General features: G+C 46.5%; 1 long non-coding RNA gene across 2 annotated transcripts in view; it reads right to left on the reverse strand.

Annotated features, from left to right (window-relative positions):
* LOC106144267 overlaps positions 1–8,296 on the reverse strand; it is a 74,935-nt gene that overhangs the window by 14,017 nt on the left and 52,622 nt on the right. For both annotated transcript variants that reach the window (XR_003378440.1, XR_001229336.2), the window contains exon 2: positions 7,501–7,671. This is a non-coding gene — a long non-coding RNA (uncharacterized LOC106144267). The remainder of the gene's footprint in view (positions 1–7,500; positions 7,672–8,296) is intronic.

Below are 8,296 nucleotides of genomic sequence, written 5' to 3' on the forward strand. Positions count from 1 at the left end.
GCTACCATACACAACTATCACATATACATGCACACAGCTACCATACACAACTATCACACACACAGGCACACGGCTACCATACACAACTATCACACACACATGCACACGGCTACTATATACAGCCATCATACATGCACAAGGGCTTCTATACACAATCATCACCCATGCATACGGCTACCAAACACAACCATCACACACAGGCACACGGCTACCATACCCAACTATCACACACACATGCACACAGCTACCTATACATAACTCTCACACACACAAGTACATAGCTACTATACACAACTATCACACACACAGGCACATGGCTACTGTACACAACTATCACACACACATGCACATGCTACTGCATACATCTACAGACACCATGTACCACAAAAGTCACACCCATTTACACCCAGTGCAGAATACCACACACATGAACCTTACATACCTATACCCACATTATACATGTATCACACATGTAGGCACACACTCACATATGTGTGTGTGTGTGCCACAGATGTCTACACTTACATCTACCCTCGGACCTACCCACACAGGCATGGGTGTACAAACATACCCAAGTACACACATGCTGCAGACATTTATTAGACAGACATACCCACATAGGCACCATAGACATCTATCCCATACACACTCAGTATCAAACATGCAGTCAGCATCATCATATGCATCACAGCCTGTGTCACATGTACACAAGCACAATACTCATATGACCATATCGCCCCCCTAACACACACACACACACACACACACACACACACACTTAGGTACCCACACTCATTCCCCATCCTTACGCCTCAAGGTCGGCTCTGCTTTTCCCGGTAGCCTGCTCCCTTTTAAAAGGACACTGTGGTATTAAGTGGCTACCGTTTGCAAAGTAACCAGAGTTGAGGGAGCCTGAGCCTAAGGAAAGGTTTCCACCGCAGGTCAGTCCTACTCAGACAGGGCCTCTCTGAGCATGAATGACTAGACAGTGACTAACTGAGGGATATTATTTTTTGCTTGGTTGGTTTTTTGAGACAGGGTTTCCCTGTAGCTTTGGAACCTGTCCTGGAACTAGCTCTTGTAGACCAGGCTGGCCTTGAACCCACAGAGATCTGCCTGCCCCTGCCTCCCAAGTGCTGGGATTAAAAGCATGTGCCACCACCGCCCAGCTAGGAATTTTAATTTTTAGTAGGCATGAACAAACTATCCTGAGCAAGTTGGGGACTGAGGATATCTAGAAAGGCCTAGAAGTCCAAAATGGCAGGATAGTGGTTGGTATAGAGGGATGGTTGCAGACCAGTAGCCATTTTGGACAGTTTGTTTTTCCTTTCTCTTGTTTACCCTCCTCAAAGGCCAGCAGTGACTTGCGTGGGAGTCTTTTCATAGTTTATCATCCATGCCTGTCTCTGTGTTGTCACCGATTCTCAATGTTTTTCCCACCCTAACCAGCTGCGAGGGAGAGGCTCGTCTGGGGCCCAGGAGCCTCTCTGTCTGTCTGGCCACGCCACCATTCAGTCTAGAACCCTGTGGAATCACTGACTGACTCAGCACTGACAGCCAAGAGCAGATGTGGCCTTTGCCCTTTTGAAGTCCCCTGGGAGCCGGTGGAAGTGGTTGATTCTGGTGCCAGTGGTCAGAGCTGGGGCCTCTCTACCATTTTGACTCAGAGGGCTACAGCAAGCCGAACCCAGAACTGCACAGGTCACTGAACTTGCAGTTTTGCCTTGATGTCCTTGACCATGCAGAGGCCTTGGGAAAGGCTGCATGGCAGGTAGATACCCTGAGCCCAGACACTTTGAATTTCAAGCCAGGGCACACCACCATGAGTCAGCTGTGTGACAGGAGGTGGACCTGTTCTTGGGAAAATTCATTTTCCTTAACCTAAATGAAGATAACTCTGCCTCCAGGGCCTGTAAAGAGACTCTGACCTAATCTTGGAAGCCCCCAGAAGAGAGCAAACCAGAGCCCCAGCCTGGGTAGCCAGGATGGTTCTTAGAGAGGCGACCATTTACAAATCTGTTTATACAGACACTCAGCACTGACACACAGGGCCTCAAGAAGAATGGCCATCGAGATCCTTCCCAGCCTTGAGATCAGGCTAGCTTCTCAGATCCTGCTAAGTCAAGTATAAAATGAAACCCACCCATGATTACAGAAGTGAGAACCCAGAGGGTGGGCGGATGGATGCCAAGAGGTAAATCAAGTCTAGGATTTGGAGACTACAGTCTGTCTTAGTCATTATGAGTCAAGGCCACACTTTCCCTCAACTGCATAAAGGCAAACTGACCTCAAAAGTACTTTAGTATTAGGAAAAGATGTGTGGTTCTAGAAAGTTCAACCAGAGCCCTTTGTCAGAGGCCTCAGCAAAGATAACCAAGAGACCCTGCCAAGACTGTGAGACCTTCATCACATCTCAACAACTTCATCAAAGAACTCAGTGGGCTTCCTCTGAAAGGAGCCAGCCAAGTGAGTTCCTTCTGCCTTGAAAGTCCCCTATGGGCCAGGGGAGGAGAAGAAATTGTTCCCATGGAAGTTTTCAGCCCACCCCCAGCCCTGGGTTTGCATTCTCTTCTTGGCATCTTTGTGAAAACATGGGATCAAAGAGCCCCGCTTTGGCAGGAGTTGCCTAGAGCCCATGCCACATGCGAACCCTTTCTCCTCAGATGTGCGCAGGGCCCTCGGCTTAACCACAGTCTTGCTGTGGTTGGCATATATGCAGATCTAGCTTCGCGCCAACCTGCAAATGTTTCAGAGGGGCTGATCTGGGAGGGAGAGGCAGGAGTCGAAAGACTGGGAACAGGTGTTTCCCAAAGACACCTATTCAAAAAGCCTGCAGAAAACCAGACCCTCTCCCACTTCTAGGAAAGCCCGGGGAAGGAGTGAAACTGGACCACAAGCTTTTTGGGAAGAATGTGGTGGTCTTGAGGAGGCAACAGAAGTTCTCTGAGAGAAAGTCATTCCATGCTAACCTCATTTCCTGTTTTGACGTGCTTCACCAGAACAGGCGATTAGGGGAATGCCCCAGAAAGTGTGTCTTACTTTCAGTAAAGCATTTGAAAGCCTCTCCTTCTATTCTATCTGTACCTGGTTTAAGATGGGCTAGATGACCTTGAGACTAGCATTCATGATTGGCCAGACCAGACTTCCCCAGAGAAAACCAACCCACGACCTCATGGCAGCCCTGCTGACCTATTGACCAGGCCACTCAGAAGATCCTAGATTCATAGGTGTTTCCTTCCACAGTCAAGTGGCCTGGAATGACTGTCATTCCACCCACCAGGAGGTTGAGTGGTGACACCATTGACCTGTGGTCGGGCACTAGGGATGAGGCCCTTGAGAGGTGTGACCTTCCCAGAGCCCAGCGTGGCTCTTGCCGGTGTTTTATAACACCCATTGCTTTCTAAAATAGCTCGTAAGGAGACACAGAAGGCATATTTACCAAGCCTGCCAGTCACATGAATCTCTGAGGAAGACACACGTACTGATACAAGGACTGAGAGAGAAAAGACCACGTGGAACTCAACACGCCGTGGGCAGGCTGGGTAAAAACACAACCTATGTAGGGGTTTAAAAAGAAAAATTCTCTCAACATTTTCTCCCAGCTGTGACACTAAGCATTCGAGTGTGTCCAAGGATGTGAAAAACCAACCTCCACCTTTGAATTCTTTCCTTAAAGAAGGAACTTCTTTTAGGGACGCTTGGGCGACAGCCTGAATCCCTCGCCGGCGGATCTGAGAGCCTCAGTGTGAGAGCAAGCTAAACCCAAGATGATAAAGTGCTTAAAAGGGAAAGCTCTGAAATTCTAAATAGTATTATTCTCTGTCTAAGGTGCTTTCCCTCCAACTTTAAAAAAAAAATAGAAAGAAATCTGACAGCGGCTGAGTGATAAGAGGAAAATGATTCAGCATGGCTTCTCTATTCGTCTCCAACCCCTCGCTGGCAGGGCTGGGTCAGCCAGCTCCCTCTGCCCATTACTTTCTTTAAAAATTAAGTAAATTTTCTATGTATAGCTGTTTTGTCTGCATGTGTACACATGCATAAGGTGGGTGTAGTGCCGGCAGAGGCCAGAAGAGGGCGTTGGATCCATTGAGTCAATAACGGTTGTGCTTCAACATGAGGGGCCTAGGGATCGAACCTGGGTGGCGTCTGCAACCCCACCTAAGCCCACTTCAATGGCTGTGAATTCTGAGGTGGCAGACAAGAGTGTACCTCTCGTCTCCCAAACTTTGAAAATTCTTGAATTCATTAATTACACAGGTAGGTTCAGAGGGCTCACTCTCTGGGCTGAGTCTCCAAAGAGGCAGGTGAAAGCACTGTCTTGAATGAAATCTTACAAAGACAGGCCTTGCGCATTTGCAGGGTATTTTTAAGTTCTTTTCAATCATCTAGTGCAGGGAATGTTTCCTTTGCTGCTGCTCAGGCCCTGCCTCAGAATATGCTTGAGGTAGGAGGGTGAGCTTGGCAAAATTAAGCAGTAGACAGAGCTAGCCCAAATTCTTTCCACGTCAGCCAGAGTTTCCCTTACAGTTAAGGGCTCGCTGCTCCTGCGCGCCAGGCTAGCGCCTAAGCTTCTCAGAACATTGCCTTCCCATGATATGTATGAATGTATATATTCTCTTCTGAATTGTTCGATATGACAGCTGCAGCCATGGGAGATGCTCTGCTTAGACAAACTAAAGTCGAAAGGAGTTAAAGGCTCTGATCCTCAGTTAAATTAAATGTCCAGGGCCATATCGGCTGAAAGGTAGAGTAACAGAGAAGGTGGTCCTAGATCAGTGTTGCTTAGTCTTGTGTTAGCAATTACATTAAGTGTATATAACTTAAATAGAAATATTAAAATGTTTACATTATAATTTATAATATAAAATTCATACATATACATATCTTCAGTTATATTAAATGTCAATGGCCATATCGGCTGAAGGATACAGTAACCAACAAGGTAGAGCAAAGTTGCTCAGTCTTGGCTTAGTATTAAATATGCTTGTGTTGGCTCAGTGGTTAAGAGCACTTGTGTTGGGCGGTGGTGGCGCACACCTTTAATCCCAGCACGTGGGAGACAGAAGCAGGTGGATCTCTGTGAGTTCGAGGCCAGCCTGGTTTACAGAGTGAGCTCTAGAACTGTTACACAGAGAAACCCTGTCTAAAAAAAAAAAACAAAAAAAAAAAACAAGAAAAAAAGAGCACTTGTTGCTCTTCTAGAGGACCCAGGTTCAATTCCCAGCACCCACATGGTGAGTCTCAGTGGTCTGTAACTCCAGTCCCAGGGGATCCAACATAACTTCACTGGATGTCAGGCACCCATATGGCAAAAAAACTTACATAAAGAAAATAAAATAAAAATTTAAAAATGCCTGTGGAGAATTTTAGAATATCAGTGTTTGTTCCTCATGTTTCCTACTTCCAAATTCTGGTGCTTTGAATCCAGGTGAGTCCTGGAAATTGAGGGTTGTTTTTGTTGATTTTATATATAATTTGTGATTAATTTCACTCTGTGGTCAGGGTCAGAATTTTGTCCTAAAAGCATCTAAAATTATATGGTTAATTCTCTTTTGCTTTTTTTTCTTACTATCCTTATGAGTGAATTAACCCATGAATACTATTTGGATTATCTCTGGTCTTTCCAAAGCCTGTGACTTCCACTTTGCTGCTGCTGTTGTTGTTGAGTTCATAAATACCCTACTGAGTAGAGGTGGGTAGTGAACAGAGGGTGGCCTGTGTTCTGTTTGAGAACATAGGAAAAGAAAGGCTATCTGGGGGAGACATGCCTGCTAGTGGAAGCCCCTGTGCCTGGGTAGGGGTATGCCCAGAGAGGATTGTGTGAACCTCTGCAGAGCACATGCACACGCCTATGTTTGGGTCTAAGCCCCTTGTCATCTCCTGGGGGCTTTGTCTCCACTCCATGGGTGACCCCTCCACATTGCTTCCTTCTCTAGTAGAGCCCAGACCAATGAACCTAGCACAGGAGACAGAGTCTCAGGACATTCTGCTGAGGAAAGCTGCTGCTGGAGACACCCCACTGAAGACTTGTCTCTTCCACAACTCAATGGTTTTTGACTTTCCAGGAATATAATCAAACAAACTTGTCCTTGAGACTAGGTAAGCAAGAAGATTGGTTCTAATGAGCATCTGGGTATGAAGATAGTGGAAGGCTTATGTCCCACCTCTCCTGCTAAGCAGGGAGCTAGAGGATGGGCTGGATCCACATCCTACTGCTCCAGCAACCAGCTGCAGAGATGGAGGCTTAAGCCTCACCATGTCGTTAGAATGTAGATCTGCCTATTGCTGAGAAGCAACACATGTCTGCTGTAGTAAGTGCCAGATGCTGTGGACAGATTTGGGGAAAAGACAGCATATCTGCCTCTATCAAGAAAAAACTAGGAAGGACAGTAAGATGCACAGACAATAAACAGCGATGGTCACTTCTAATAGTAGGTAAACCCTATGCAGAAAATAAGAGAGATGAAATGGAAGGGGTCAAGGTGTCTCTCAGGACTTGGTGTTCAGGGAGACTTCCCAGAGTTTCAGCATTTGGGTGAGAACTGGATGGGACCCCTGGGCCTCTGTGATGAGCCCATGACCAATTAGCAAGCTGATATTGAGAGTATAAAGCAGTGAGCACAGCCACTGAGTTATTCTTGGATTTCTGCTAAGCTTACAAGTGAAAACTAATAGACTCTTGGAGGTGACTACAAATGGCCTCTTTGGCTACATTCCCAGGATGGTGAATATGTTCAGTTTACAGTTGGAAATGAGAAGAGAACTCTGGAGCAGGAATGGCTGGCCATTTAACCATTTCAGAGGACATTCAAGTGCCAGTCACAGGATGTGAGGGACAGATTTGGAAAATCAGGACATCTGGATGAAACATCCATGATTTACAGAGCTTCACTTCTTGAGCCAAGCCTACTTGTAAGTAGGCTATACATGCCAGGGAGGCTATCCCATCTTGACTCCAGAACATGGCACACAGTAGGCCCCATAAGAAAATTATTATGGGCTGACTCTGCAAATCAATGTTGTATGTGGAGGTGGGGGGAGCAGAGAAAGTGGGAATTTCCCATTGTGACACTCTAGACCAGTTCTCAGTTGTGACCAAAATGAACATGGACAGACATGGACAGAGCCCAAAGCTCTCAACTGTCAGCCTGCCGACAGTGGTTCCAAGAGAGATCTTTTGGTATGGAATAAAAAGTAGGGCCATCATGACCGAGTATTGAGATTCAAGCTTAACACACTTTTCAAAATGCCATGGTGATCTATGTGGTTATGACAACCTTGATGTGTAGCCTTGAAGAAAGTTACCTTAAGTTCAAGCTTAGTGTCCTTAATTAGTGTTTCCGTATAGCTAATCAACAGACTATTCCATTTTCTTTGGTTTTGCTTTTAATGAAGAAAAAAAATCAAGACATGAGAGAGGGCCCAGTAAGTGAGAAACCAACAGAAGAAGACTATCACCAAAATACTGCAGGCTCATCACCAGAGAGCAGGGAGGCTCACCAGAGTCCTCCGTAGCCAGAGTCCATTCCCAGGGAAAACCCTTCACCTGCCTTCTCGCTGCGATCAGCAGGCAGCAGGTAGAGGTGCTGGGGGCACGTCCTGATTTTTCTGTGTCTGTGTCATTTTCGATCAACTGTGTCATGGGGCTTCCTGTTTCAGCTCCCAGTTATTCTGAAACAAAAATATGTAAGAAAAACATAGGTCACTGCCAACCGCACTGAGACAGTCACTCTAGTACATGGAAACCGAAAAGGGAGCCAGATCATAAACGCCGCTGTGAGCAGGGGGGGTCAAATCAATAACATGTCTACTCACGTAGTGAGACCTGAAATCTAAGGGTGGTGGTGAGGTGTGACAACCTTTTAAAGCCATTCGGGGGAGATCAGAGCGACAAGTGTTCCCAGAATCTCACTGTCTTGTTTGGGGCCACCCTGTTGTGACTTCCCCATGGGATTGGGTGCCCAGTGAGCTTTGAGGCTCTACTTCTGTGTGCTCTTGTTGATTGTTCTGGAGACTCACAAAGGACTTAGAAGATACCCTAGATGATGCCTTAAGCTCCCACCCCTTAGGACCCAGAGCAACCCCAAGCAAGGTCACTGGGAATTCCAGTTCGTGGAAGTGCAGAGCCCCCAGTCAATTCTTTGAGACTCTGAAGATCACAGCTATGGGCTCACTTGAACTTGTGCCAAGTAGCCTCCATAGAAGAGAAGGAAAAAATGAGACAAGCCCCCGCCACACACACACACACAGACACACACACACACACACACACACACACACACACACACACACACAC

This window comes from Microtus ochrogaster, assembly GCF_000317375.1.
Source record: "Microtus ochrogaster isolate Prairie Vole_2 chromosome 14 unlocalized genomic scaffold, MicOch1.0 chr14_random_1, whole genome shotgun sequence".
NCBI classification, from domain to species: Eukaryota; Metazoa; Chordata; class Mammalia; order Rodentia; family Cricetidae; genus Microtus; species Microtus ochrogaster.